A 15,539-nucleotide genomic window follows, 5' to 3' on the forward strand; every position below is an offset into this window, starting at 1 on the left:
TTCATTCCAAATGGTTGAGGGTTAACATTTGGGATAGGGTTGAAACAAAACTATTTTTAAGTATTTTTAAGTATACCACTGCGAATGAACATGCAACTTTTGGATCCAGAGTCATTGGATTACACCCATCCACCATCCCCGTCCACAATGCCCTAGCAAAACCCAAGCCTACTTGATGGAAATAGCGCTCACTGTTGCCCCCAGTGGCCGGTTTTGAAGGCATTTCCTGACATCTTCAGGACATGGACCGACGTTCAATTTTGAAGTCGATCTTGAACGATCTGGCTGATTTGTTTTTACACTATTTATACACTGGATTCTCAACATAGCTCACTGTAATACAATATATCTACTAATGTACATATAATTGTAAGTATATATTCTTGGTGTATATACACATAGATTGCATTTGGAGTACTGTGTTATTTGGGTTGTGATTTCTCATTTCTAATTGCTACTAACACACGCATTTTGATCCACCCGCTTTAATAGTTTAGTTTTAGTTTATTTAGTTTATTTTTACAGGGACAGTGCACATTAATCAACGTTTCAGTAAAAGTGCCGGTTTTAGCCAGCCGGCTAATTTTCAACCTCAGTCCCTGGGCAGGTTATTAAAAACAATTACAATATAGACAATCATTGAGCAGTGAGCACACGCAGAGCAACAGGACAAGCAAGACTTAGCATACAGACAGAGCAACATAGAACAAAAAGCAGCAAGACAAAATTCATAAAAGCAACAAAGTGTTTCCACACCTCACAAGCTACAGACAACAGACAACATGGAAAGCGGAAATACACAGCTAGGGATTATGTTCACAAATCTGATTGACGTTTAGCCATGTCTTCATGCATTTTGTGAAAGTGTGATATGTGGTGCAGTTATGTGTGTCTGATGGCAGTGTATTCCAGACATGGGAAGCTCTCACAGAGAAAGCGGATTTACTAAAGGTGCTTTTCCTTAAGGGAACTATACAGTCACCTCTCATGGTAGACCTTGTGGATCTGCTGCCATATGTTTGGGTTTTCTGTTTAACAAAAATACTGAGTGGAGGGGGAGCCAGGCCATTTAGGATCTTGAATACAAGACATGCGTCGGTGTATTGCACAAGATTTTCCCAACTCAAGAGCTCATGCTTTCTGAAGATGTAACAGTGATGAGGGCTATTGGGCTTCCTATCAAGCACTTTGAGAGCCTGTTTGTAGACAGACTGAATAGGTTTTAATGTTGTACAGCAAGCTTGGGCCCAACTAGTCAAGCAGTATGTTAAGTGGGGGAGTATCATAGATTTGAAGTACAGTTTTGCTACCTCTGTAGTCAAACAATTTCGTATAAATCGGAAATTAGCTAGGTTGAATTTGGTTATTTGAATTACCTTTTTCACATGCTTTTTAAAAGAGAGATTGGAATCAAGTATGATGCCAAGGTACTTAAAATCAGATACCACCTGGAGCTTCTCCCCTGACACATAGACATCTGGCTCAGTAGCATCTGTTGCCCTCTTTGTGAAGAACATGCAAACAGTTTTTTTCACATTGAGATGCAAACACGAGTCACTGAGCCACTTTGTAACCTGGACCTTACAGTAGTGAGTTCTTGTGCAGCTTGTTGTTTGCTCTTTGCATGCACATATATCACTATATCATCTGCATACATTTGAACTTCAGACCCAGTACAGACAGAAGGCAGATCATTAATGTACAGGCTGAACAGGAGGGGCCCCAGTATTGACCCTTGGGGCACGCCCACATCATAACTAAGAGTGGGCGACAACTCATTGCTCACTCTGACACACTGAGTTCTGCCTTCAAGGTATGATTTCATCCATTTCAAGGCATCGAAGGGAAAAGTTGAACTTGGACAATTTTGTGATGAGAATCTCATGGTTAACAGTATCAAAAGCCTTCCTTAGGTCCAGAAACACAGCCCCAACAACGCCCCCTTTGTCCATATTTGACTTCACATTTTCCAGAAGAAAGCAGTTGGCCGTTTCTGTGGAGTGTTTCGCTCTGAAGCCAAACTGCATGGAGTGTAATGTGAAGGGGCTGTTGTTGAGGTGGGAGATCAGTTGTTCTGCTACACACTTTTCAACAACCTTTGACACCACAGGTAGTATACTAATGGGCCTGTAGTTACTCACGTCAGCAGGGTCGCCCGATTTAAAGATGGCCATTGGCCGTTATTATGGCCGACTTCCATACCCTTGGAAACACCCCCAGACCAATAGATGTGTTGGTGACCTTAGTAATGGGGCCAATGAGTGACTCTTTGTAGTTTTTAAGAAAGGTAGAGTCCAGCCCAAACACATCTTTGGCTTTAGAGGTCTTTAGTGAGCTAATCACCTTGTTCACCTTTGACTCAGAAACCTCCCTTATGATGAAGACAGGTTGAGCGTCATTCACTAGCACTGAGCCCAAGAAACCAGTGGAGGGGTTCTGTGTCAGTACCCTGACGGAGTCAATAAAGTAGGAATTGAAGGCTATTGCTATTTCGACTGCATCCTGTGTTAGATTGTTATTCACCATGATTTCTAGTATTTTTGCAGTGTTACTATGGTCTTTCCCTGTTAACTTTTTTAGATTCTCCCAGATCAATTTAGAATTTCCCTTTGCTTCACCAATTATGTTAATAAAAAAGTTTGCCTTGGCCTGTCTGATTTCTTTCATCACCTTATTTCTCAACATGGTAAACCTACGTCTGTTATGCTCTAATTTGGATCTTAGTGCTATTTTTAGAGCATAATCTCGTTCTTTCATCAATTTCCAGATTTCTCCATTTAGCCAAGGAAGAGTGCTCTTTTGGCCAGGTTTGGATTTGATTTTCTTTAGGAAACCATTTATTGTAGTCTGGATTGTGGATAGAAGAACCTGACTATCAGCTTCCACGTCTGTATAGGACAAGAGATCATTCCAGTTAATTCCCTTAATTGCGTTTTCAAAATAGTTTAATTCACTCTTAGGTATTCTTAGTTGATCCGGCTTTCTAACGGTAGAGAGGTTAAACCTGCTCTTAGACAGCTTTCTGGCTATAAGTGTCAAATTATGATCAGATAGCCCAGTAACCATATTGAATGATTTAGTCACTCTCTCTAGTTTATTACTGAACACCAAATCAATCTGTGTTTTAGAGCAACAAGTCACCCTGGTTGGTCCTTTAACTAGCTATGTAAGGTCAAAGGTATTAGTGATCCGTTTGAGGGTTTTCCTACAAGACTTGTCTTCATAATTAATATTCTCCCATTAAGATGACCTCTTTCCCAAAATCACATTCCCTAAGCATGTTATTAAACTGATCAAAAAACACACTTTTGGTGGAAGGTGGCCTTTACATTCCAATAAGGGTAAAATACATTTGGGGAGACAGTGTAACTTTCAGGCCAATACATTCTAGTTCATTATCACATGACCACTCAATTTGTTTACATCGGATATGTTCTTTAATGTAAATCATCACACCCCCTCCTCTTCCTTCAATCCTGTCTCTCCTGACAACATTGTAGCCAGGCACAATCAAAGCAACTTATGGAGAGTTTTTATGGAGCCATGTCTCTGAGAGGCAGAGGAAGTCAAGGTTGGAGTCTGTGAGTAGATGTTGAATTTGATCACTTTTTGAAATGACACTACGAATGTTCAAGTGCCCCCCTAGTAGTCCCTTGGGCTTAGCTCTTGGGTCCCAGATGACTCGAGAGTGATTGACACATTGAAAAAAGTTACATTTTCTGTGTTTTTTGAAGGTTGGGTTTAGGCCCTTTTGTTTCATTTTGATTAGTTCGGTAGCACAATTAACAATCCCTCCCGCCTGCAGTGGATGCGGGGAACTAATTAAAACAGCTTGCGTACCAGAAGCAGAGTCAGGGATCGCATATAACGACTTGGGTATGTTTGAAGAGTCAAAATCTATCCTGTAGCCGGGTGAGTCGAGAGAAACCATGGGACCATAGCACTCACCCACTTCCACAGCGGCGACGATCAGTGGACGAGGCCATCCACTGCTCTCCACTCCGGGGAGTATCGCTGGCTCGGTGATGTTAGGCCCAGGATCGAGTTGCACATCCCCGGAGAGCAGGAGGGTAGTGAACAGGTAGTTTATTAACAGTTTCCGATAAATGTTGGACTTGTGTTTGTTACGCAGTTCAGTGGAATAGGGAGCGAGGTAGACTTGGCCATTATTCAGAATTGATGGTATGCTGTGTACTGTCCGCTCCCGTGGAACGGTGAACCAATGTGTTTGGTGTTGATATTCTCCGGTAGTAGACTGATTGTGTCATCCCAGCAAGGACGCACTGAGATTATCAGTAGAGCAGCTACATAACTGACAATCATGGCACAGTACTGGAGATAAAACACATAATTGCGCTTTAACTCTTTGCATGATTTACTTCACTGGGGTTGGGCGTACACCTGATGTTTTAGATAAAATAACAGCATTTGTATGAGAATATCTGTTAAACTATGTACGCGACCAATAAACGTTGATAAATTAAATTAATAAATTAATCCATGCATTTGTTACTTCTAGGTTAGACTACTGCAATGCTCTACTTTCCGGCTACCCGGATAAAGCACTAAATAAACTTCAGTTAGTGCTAAATACGGCTGCTAGAATCCTGACTAGAACCAAGAAATTTGATCATATTACTCCAGTGCTAGCTTCCCTACACTGGCTTCCTGTTAAGGCAAGGGCTGATTTCAAGGTTTTACTGTTAACCTATAAAGCGTTACATGGGCTTGCTCCTACCTATCTTTCCGAGTTGGTCCTGCCGTACATACCAATACGTACGCTACGGTCACAAGACGCAGGCCTCCTAATTGTCCCTAGAATTTCTAAGCAAACAGCGGGAGGCAGGGCTTTCTCCTATAGATCTCCATTTTTATGGAACAGTCTGCCTACCCATGTGAGAGACGCAGACTCGGTCTCAACCTTTAAGTCTTTACTGAAGACTTATCTCTTCAGTAGGTCATATGATTGAGTGTAGTCTGGCCCAGGAGTGTGAAGGTGAACGGAAAGGCTCTGGAGCAACGAACCGCCCTTGCTGTCTCTGCCAGGCCGGTTCCCCTCTCTCCACTGGGATTCTCTGCCTCTAACCCTGTTACAGGGGCTGAGTCACTGGCTTGCTGGTGCTCTTTCATGCCGTCCCTAGGAGGGGTGCGTCACTTGAGTGGGTTGAGTTACTGACGTGATCTTCCTGTCTGGGTTGGCGCCCCCCCTTGGTTTGTGCTGTGGTGGAGACCTTTGTGGGCTATACTCGGCCTTGTCTCAGGATTGTAAGTTGGTGGTTGAGGATATCCCTCTAGTGGTGCGGGGGCTGTGCTTTGGCAAAGTGGGTGGGGTTATATCCTTCCTGTTTGGCCCTGTCCGGGGGTTTCTTCGGATGGGGCCACAGTGTCTCCTGACCGCTCCTGTCTCAGCCTCCAGTATTTATGCTGCAGTAGTTTATGTGTCGGGGGGCTAGGGTCAGTTGGTTATACCTGGAGTACTTCTCCTGTCTTATCCAGTGTCCTGTGTGAATTTAAGTATGCTCTCTCTAATTCTCTCGTTCTCTCTTTCTCTCTGAGAACCTGAGCCCTAGGACCATACGTCAGGACTACCGGGCATGCTGACACCTTGCTGTCCCCAGTCCGCCTGGCCTTGCTGCTATTCCAGTTTCAACTGTTCTGCCTGCGGTTACGAAACCCCTACCTGTCCCAGACCTGCTGTTTTCAACTCTTAATGATCGGCTATGAAAAGCCAACTGAGATTTATTCCTGATTATTATTTGACCATGCTTGTCATTTATGAACATTTTGAAAATCTTGGCTCTCTCTAATTTTCTCCTTCTCTCTTTCTTTCTCTCGGAGGACCTGAGCCCTAGGACCATACGTCGGGACTACCGGCCGTGGTGACTCCTTGCTGTCCCCAGTCCGCCTGGCCTTGCTGCTATTCCAGTTTCAACTGTTCTGCCTGCGGTTATGGAACCCCTACCTGTCCCAGACCTGCTGTTTTCAACTCTTAATGATCGGCTATGAAAAGCCAACTGAGATTTATTCCTGATTATTATTTGACCATGCTTGTCATTTATGAACATTTTGAAAATCTTGGCTCTCTCTAATTTTCTCCTTCTCTCTTTCTTTCTCTCGGAGGACCTGGGCCCTAGGACCATGCGTCGGGACTGCCGCCCGTGGTGACTCCTTGCTGTCCCCAGTCCGCCTGGCCTTGCTGCTATTCCAGTTTCAGCTGTTCTGCCTGCGGTTATGGAACCGCCACCTGTCCCAGACCTGTTGTTTTTCAACTCTTAATGATCAGCTATGAAAAGCCAACTGAAAATTATTCATGATTATTATTTGACCATGCTTGTCACTTATGAACATTTTTGAACATCTTGGCATAGTTCTGTTATAATCTCCACCCGGCACAGCCAGAAGAGGACTGGCCACCCCTCATAGCCTGGTTCCTCTCTAGGTTTCTTCCTAGGTTTTGGCCTTTCTAGGGAGTTTTTCCTAGCCACCGTGCTTCTACACCTGCATTACTAGCTGTTTGGGGTTTTAGGCTGGGTTTCTGTACAGCACTTCGAGATATTAGCTGATGTACGAAGGGCTATATAAAATAAAATTGATTGATTGATTGATTGATTTGAAGCTGTTTTAAAAAAAAATCTGTAAAGCTCTTATTTTCTCTCTGTCTTTCTCATGCCCACCCACTCCTGCATGCACTCAAGCACATGCACACTCAAGTACATACACACGTACACACTCACTCTCATACACAATAAACAAACATTGCTTTATACAATGTTAGGCCTAGATTCAATCAGCTCAAGTGTTAACTAGCGATAGTTTTGGCAGTGTCGGAACTGTAACTATGTTGGAGCTGTCAAATCGGTTAGCAGCTGCTCTTGATCATTGTCACGAAGCCACCCGTCCCACTCACGTTAGGTCAGAAGGAGTAAGGCTAAGCCATATGGAAATATTGACACTCAAATTGAAAATCATTAAATTAAATAATGAGGAATTCTATCAGCTTAATTGAGGTGTAGGTTACATCTCACATTTCAGAGTTTAAACTTGTAAACAAGGTTGCATGGGATTTCTCTTAATGCGACTCCTTTTAGCCAATGGCAATGTCCGCTTTAGGTATAATGCCAGGAGCCGCTTGTCGACTTGACAGCTCTAATGCAGTTCCATCTCCGACACCCCCAAAACAAATTCTATGCGGATGTCAGCTAAAGCGGATCTGATTGAACAGAGCCCTTAATTGAATAGAGTATGACTACAGGCAGTTGAGTTTTGAGAGGTTGCCTTTGATAAAGCTGGAGGACAAAGCCTGCTTTACTGGGTTGGAGGAGGAAAGGGCTGTATGGGGAGTCGTTGTTTCGCCAACTCAAGGAGAACCAGACTTGAATCAGCATCTAATAAATAAAGCATAAATTCAAGCTTTGAAGTTGAAAAGTCATGGGTGGATTGTGTAAACACTTCAGAGCATAAGTGGGAATTGAACAGCATTATTTAAAAGTAATTTTGTCAGACTCGCAAGTGCAATGAAGTTCGGTGATTAAACAGACTCCCACAAACAGTGCTGTCTGAGTGTGTGCGTGTGCGTGTGCATGTGTGTGCGCATGTATGTGCGTGCATTGGTGTGGGAGTTTGTGTGTGTGTGAATGTGTGGTGAGCGCACGCATGTGCATGCATACAAGTGCAGTTTGTGGATACATGTCTGCATTGATTTAAAGTACTTAGGTTAAAATACTTTTAAGTACTACTTAAGTAGTTTTTGGGGTATCTGTACTGTACTTACTATTTATATTTTTTACAACTTTTACTTTTACTACACTACATTCCTAATGAAAATAATGTACTTTTTACTCAGTAAATTTTCCCTGAAACTCAAAAGTACTCGTTACATATTGAATGCTTAACAGGACAGAACATTTTTCTAATTCACGCACTTATCAAGAGAACATCCCTGGTCACCCCTACTGCCTCTGATCTGGCAGACTCACTAAACACAAATGCTTCTTTTGTAAATTATGTCTGAGTGTTGAACTGTGCCCATGGCTATCCGTAAATAAAAAATATCTGTCATCTGGTTTGCTTAATATAAGACATTTTAAATGATTTATACTTCTACTTTTGATACTTAAGTGCATTTAAAACCAAATACTTTTAGACTTTTACTCAAGTAGTATTTTACTGGGTGACTTTCACTTTTACTTGATGAATTTTCTTTTAAGGTATCTTTACTTTTACTCCAGTATGAAAATTGGGTACTTTTTCCACCACTGCATGTCTACTACATTACCTCATGGACTGAGAGCTACTCAATAATGCAGGACCAAATAAGACCTGGTCAACGAGACACAAGGCTTACCCTATGGATTACATTGTGTGTGTGTGTGTGTGTGTGTGTGTGTGTGTGTGTGTGTGTGTGTGTGTGTGTGTGTGTGTGTGTGTGTGTGTGTGTGTGTGTGTGTGTGTGTGTGTGTGTATACATTATATGTGTCAGGGTTGGGGCCATTTCTGAATTGAGTTGCTATTTAATTTCAATTGGAATTAAAGGAAGTAGATTTGAATTAAACGGAATTCAATTACATTTAAATGGTTAATGTATTCTACACATTATACATTTGTTTATTTTGACATATGGTGACCAATACTATGTTAACATATGGATGATCTTTTTTATTTTTAAAGACTCCTTCTCCTTAAATGAATTTTAAATAAATTACAGTAGTCTGGAAATATTCTAAGATACTTTGAAAGAAATTAAAGAAAATACATTTCCCATAATGCATCAAACAATCCCAAATGGGAGAGATCAACCTAATGTAATGACAAAATTAAAAACAAATACTGTGGGGCATGTTTGAGATGTAATCAAGATAATATTTGGATTGGTATCTGTATTCTTTACAGTAATAAGTGGCACATGCTTTTGTTAAAAGATTTGTCAAAGGAAAGACATTAATGAGACTAATGTCTCAGTTGAAATTATTTGAATTGCTTTGGATTAAATTTTTCTTCCTTTAATTCAAATTCAATTCAAATTCTACTTTCACAATTCATAATTTGAAATCAAATTCAAGGGTTGCAATTCCTAATTGACCAGAACCCTGATACAGTACGTGTGTGTGCATGCTTGTTTTACAGTGTGTGTTTGTGTATGTGTGCATGCCAGGGTTTTCGTAATGGAAAATGTGTCAACAATGGACTAATGAAACAAATACTGAAAGATAGTTTCCTTTAACATGATTGACCGTGCTGTAGGTCATGGAACTGTTTGTTACATGCAATATGTTTTCTAGACTTCAGCAGACGGATGTTGCCCTTCGGTTTTATGAACATAATCGGAACCATCTCACAGATCAGATCACATTCACACATCTCTCTAAGTTGCATTGTATGTGCGCCACAAACATAGTCACCATAAAACCAGGAAGGTAATTCATGCTAATAAGTTTGGTTTTAATAAATGAAACGAAAAACAAGCAATCTGTTTTTGTTTTAACAACAAATAAGTGTCAAATGTAATGATATCGTAAAATCGGCAGGATAAAAAAGACATGACTCATTGCTGTTGAACCAGCCTTCGGTATAGCAGGCCTAGGGTAAGGGTAGCCTACGGAGGGCTTGGGTTAGAGAAAATATGAACCAGAAAACAAAACATTTTTACAAGAAAAAAACATAGAAATACGAGGGTCACCGGTATTCACAGAGGTTCTCATCTCTTGTTTCATGATGAGCATGGACACATGTAGCACCATGTAGCACATGTAGCACCAAAATGCCTTGTCTTAGGCCAGTTAGGATCACCACTTTATTTTAAGAATGTGAAATGTCAGAATAATAGCAGAGAGAACGATTTATTTAAGATTTTATTTCTTTCATCACATTCCCAGTGGGTCAGAAGTTTACAGACACTCAATTAGTATTTGGTAGCATTGCCTTTAAATAGTTTAACTTTGGTCAAATAGTTTAACTTTGGTAGCCTTCTACATGCTTCCCACAATAAGTTGGGTGAATTTTGGCCCATTCCTCCTGACAGAGCTCGCACATGCTTTTTCAATGCCCACACATTTTCTATAGCATTGAGGTCAGGGATTTGTGATGGCCACTCCAATACCTTGACTTTGTTGTCCTGAAGCCATTTTGCCACCACTTTGGAAGTATGCTTGGGGTCATTGTCTATTTGGAAGACCCATTTGCGACCAAGCTTTAACTTCACTAGGGTAGGGGGCAGCATTAGCAATTTTGGATGAAAAGCGTGCCCAAAGTAAACTGCCTGCTACTCAGGCCCAGGAGCTAGGATATGCAAATAATTGATAGATTTGGATAGAAACTCTAAAGTTTCCAAAACTGTTAAAATCATGTCTTTGAGTATAACAGAACTGATTTGGCAGGCGAAAACCTGAGAAAAATCCATCCAGGAAGTAGGATTTTTTTTATTTTTGTAGTTTTCTATTGAATGCCTTTAGTATCCATTGACTTAGTATCCATTTAGTATCCATTGATTTAGGACTCAAATTGCACTTCCTATGCCTCCCACTAGATGTCAACAGTCTTTAGAAATAGTTTTAGGCTTGTATTCTGAAAAATGAGGGAGTAAGACCAGACTGAATGACTGGACCCTACAGTGTCACAGAGCTTTTTCATGCGCACGACCGAGAGCACGCCTTTCTTGTTTACCTTTTATATTGACTACATTATTGTCCGGTTGAAATATTACCGATTATTTGAATGTCTTAAATGAATGTCTTCTGAGTGCAACCATATGAAGATCATCAAAGGTAAGTGATTACTTTTATCTCTATATCTGACTTGTGTAACTCTGGTACTTGGCTGGTTACTGTTTGTAATGATTTGTCTGCTGGGCGCTGTTCTCAGATAATAGGATGGTAAGCTTTTTGAAATCTGACACCGTGGTTGGATTAACAAGAAGTTAATCTTTAAACCTATGTATAACACTTGTATGTTTTCTGAATTGTTATAATGAGTATTTCTGTTTTTGAATTTGTCGCTCTGCAATTTCACTGGATGTTGGCCAAGTTGGATGCTAGCGTCCCACGTACCCTAGTGAGGGTTTAACTTCCTGACTGATGTCTTGAGATGTTGCTTCAATATATCCACATATTTTTTCTTCTCGTGATGCCATCTATTTTGTGAAGTGCACCAGTCCCTCCTGCAGCAAAGCACCCCCACAACATGATGCTGGCACCTCCGTGCTTCAGGGTTGGGATGGTGTTCTTCGGCTTGCAAGCATCCCCCTTTATCCTCCAAACATAACGATGGCCAAACAGTTTTATTTTTGTTTTATCAGACCAGAGGACATTTCTCCAAAAAGTACATTCTTTGTCCCCATGTGCAGTTGCAAACCGTTGTCTGGCTTTTTTATGGTGGTTTTGGAGCAGTGGCTTCTTCCTTGCTGAGCTGCCTTTCAGGTTATGTCGATACTGGACTCATTTTACTGTGGATATAGATACTTTTGTACCTGTTTCCTCCAGCATCTTCAAACGGTCATTTGCTGTTGTTCTGGGATTGATTTGCACTTTTCGCACCAAAGTAAGTTCATCTCTAGGAGACAGAACGCGTCTCCTTCCTGAGCAGTAGGACGGCTGCGTGGTCCTATGGTGTTCATACTTGCGTACTATTGTTTGTACAGATAAACGTGGTACCTTCAGGCATTTGGAAATTGCTCCCAAGGATGAACCAGACTTGTGGAGGTCTACCATTTTTTTTAGGTCTTGGCTGATTTATTTAGATTTTCCCATGATGTCAAGCAAAGAAGCAATGAGTTTGAAGGTAGGCCTTGAAATACATCCACAGGTACACCTCCAATTGACTCAAATTATGTCAATTAGCCTATCAGAAGCTTCTAAAGGCATGATATAATTTTCTGGAATTTTCCAAGCTGTTTAAAGGCACAGTCAACTGTCAAGTGTATGTAAACTTCTGACCCACTGGTATTGTGATACATCGAATTATAAGTGAAATAATCTGTAAACAATTGTTGGAAAAATTACTCTTGTCATGCACAAGGTAGATGTCCTAACCGACTTGCCAAAACTATAGTTTGTTAACAAGAAATTTGTGGAGTGGTTGAAAAACGAGTTTTAATGACTCCAACCTAAGTGTATGTAAACTTCCGACTTCAACTGTAAAAAGGATTTTGGAGACAGGCGCAGGAATACACAGTAGGGGAATTTTAATACACCCAACAGAAACACGTCTACAAAAACACTGGGCCGTACCCAAACAATGGCGCAAGGGTAAACCTTGTTGACCGACACCCGCAATACACAATATATATAGCTACTGTGTATTCCTGCGCCTGTCTCCAAAATCCAACCAGTTTGAGTGACACAGGTGCCTCTGAGTCATTTGCGTTAGAGTCTGTGTTACCCTTCTCTGCTGAGACTGATTTGGGGAATAGTATTGGGGGTTGAACACTCTGTCAGTTCTATTGCATAAATTGATGTTTGATTCTGGTGAAAGGCAAGGTTGTTGTAGGGGTGCGACCATCGTTGTCTTTTGAGGGTATCAACGTTATACTGTGGAATAACTTGGCTGGTGAGCGTATGGACTGTCGTGTCTCCACCTCTAGTGGTTTCCATTAAGCTGTCGTTTGTTGGGATTCCCAATGAGAGCGCACAGATTTTCCAAAGTTCTCTGAATGGGCAGTGACCTGTTCCATGAGCCGTGGCGACCTGGTCACTGCGCTGGCTAACGATAATGTTACAAAGACATCTGTCACTACTTTCCCTGTTATCCCGTTATCTGTGCCCCAGTCCGATCTAATCAAGGAGCAGTGGGCTGACCCCACATTAGAAGAGTTGCGTAACCAAATTGTGCCTATTGAACAATTCGGAGATGTCGCCCATGGCTATTTTCTGCAGGATAATGTCCTGATGAGAAAATGGGTGCCTCATAGTAGTTGTTTTGTGGGGGAGGCTATTAGTCAGATTGTTGTACCAGTTAGGTTTCGTGAGTTGGGGTTGAAAACTTCCCACAACGATGTTGCTGGATATCTGGGCGTGAAGAAAACCTACTATCGCATACTGAGACATTTCTTTTGGCCTAGGTTAAAGAGGGATGTTTCTGCGTTCATCCAAACCGGTCACATCTGTCAATTAATGGGTAAACATAATCAAGCTATTAAGCCAATACCGCTGTTTCCTATTCTTGTAGTCAGCCAACCTTTTGAGTATCTGATTGTTGAATTTGTTGGCACTCTGCCTCGCTCTAAGAATGGTAGTAGTTACCTGTTCACTCTGACGTGTCAGACCACTAGGTTTCCTGCTGCCTATCCTCTCCGGTATATCACGATTAAGTCTGTGCTAAAAGTTTTGCCTCAGTTTATCTCGCTGTTTGGAATCCCTAATGTTATTCAGAGTGATCAAGGTTCTATTTTCACCTCTAATCTTTTGGGTCAGGTTCTCCAACTGCTCCATATTAAACACAATTTGGCTAGCTCCTATCATGCACAAGGAGCACTGGAAGTCTTTGTTGAGAGCTTATTGTACTGAGATGGATAAGGATTGGGAGGAGGGGTTACCATAGTTACAGTTAGCCACCAGGGAGGTTTCACAGGAGAGCACAGGTTTCAGTTCAAATTACCTAGTGTTTGGACATTGCGTATATGGGGCTTCTAGCGGTGCTCCAGGTTGATTGGAAGTCTCCCAAGCCAACTCAGTCCCTGTTATCTTATGTGTGTGATTTCCGGTGACACCTGTACGCTGCTGGTGAGATGGCTAAAGAGAAGCTTTCATCGTCACAGGGGAGGATGGAAGGAATATTTGATCGGCGAGCCGAGCCTCATCATTTTAGTCCAGGTGACCAGATCCTTGCTCTGCTGCCAATTGTTGGTTCTCCTTTTCAAGCCAAGTGTCAAGGTCCATATACGGTTGTCCACCAGTGCACTGAGCAAAACTATCTAGTTGCCACTCCGTAACGGAAGAAAACGCACCAACTGTGCCATGTAAAAACCCTATTACGCTGTTACTGTTACATTACTGGCTTTTTTTCATGCTGTGTTCGTGCATGGTGAGGAGGATGTCTCTGGTCCCGACAATTGCGTACTGCAGGGTAGATTGAAAAATTCAGAGCGACTGGATGTTTTGGATTGCTTTTCCCTCTCATCTACCTGCTGATAGGCGAGGCGGTCTGATTCAGAGTTTTCCAGTTTTGTTTTCTGATACGCCTACACGTACACATTTAATAGAACATGATATTGATGATGGGGATGCTGAACCCATCCGTCAGCGGTTCTATAGAGTTTCTTCAGAGAAACGTAGTTGTCTGGATGCTAGGATCAGGTACATGCTGGAGAATGATATTGCAGAGCCTTCTTTCTCCAGCTGGGCTTCTCCCTGTATCTTGGTTGGTAAACCGGAAGGGACAAACAGATTTTGTACAGACTACCATAAGGTAAACAGTGTCATTAAGCCAGATTCATTTCCTCTTCCTCGGACAGAGGACTGCTTCGAGCAGGTTGGAGCAGCGAAATTTGTGAGAATGTTTGACCTGTTAAAGGGCTATTGGAGGTGCCACTGATGTATCGGGCACGCAAAATCTCTGCCTTTACTGCACCCTCCTGTCTGTACTTGCATTCGGCTATGAGTTTCGGCCTGCATAAAGCACCTGCCACTTTTCAGCACCTTATGCATAGGGTTGTTTCCGATCTTGTCGGGCGCGCTGTTTATCTGGACGACGTAGTGGTTTATGCAGATACTGGTGAACACGCATTTTCTCATACGCATTGTGCCTGAGTGTTGTGACGTATGCAAGTCATCCACGTGACCGGCCACTGTTTATTTTGTGTTGTCTTGTGTTGTCCTGTCACTCTTGTCATCTGTTCCCTGCTGTCCTCGTTTTTTTCTTTCTTCTTAAAGGATGCTTCCTGTGTGCAAAGGTTAATGAGGTCTGGGGAGGACGAGGTTGGTTGGGGCAGTAGGGCAGCTTTAACCAGGGCAGTATTTTGTTTGTGTTTATGTATATATCTTTTTTGAAGTTTACATTTCTAGTTTTCTGGTTGGTTTGGTGTTCCGAGGTCCTTGGTGGTCCCCGGTTTTATGGAGGATTCTGTCTGCTGAATTCTTTCTCTCTGCTCTTGTTTTCCTTAATAGGAGGTCGGTGGGTGGAGCTGGGAAGGTCATCAGCGAAAAAGGGCACATGTGTCCCGCAGGTAAATACGCCTCTTTTCTGTTTGTTTATTTTGGCACCTTTTATCACCCCTCATTATCACCTGGTATGCACACATCCACTAACTTACACTACTGACTACACACATCACTGTTACTTAGTTTACTTTATTTAACAAATATATTTTTGTTATTCCTTTATCTCCGCATTGTCTCCCTCTTTGTTACGGGCTACGATCCGGTTTGTAACACTGCCGAGTTCCAAACTGCCTTTGGAAGCAATGTCAGCACAATGACTGTTCATCGTGAGCTTCATGAAAGATCACCATACGCAAAGCCAAGTGTCGACTGGAGTGGTGTAAAGCTCGCCGCCATTGGACTCTGGAACAGTGGAAACGTGTTTTCTGGAGTGATGAATCACGCTTCACC

Source organism: Salvelinus namaycush, chromosome 26 (assembly GCF_016432855.1).
Source record: "Salvelinus namaycush isolate Seneca chromosome 26, SaNama_1.0, whole genome shotgun sequence".
Classification (NCBI taxonomy): Eukaryota; Metazoa; Chordata; class Actinopteri; order Salmoniformes; family Salmonidae; genus Salvelinus; species Salvelinus namaycush.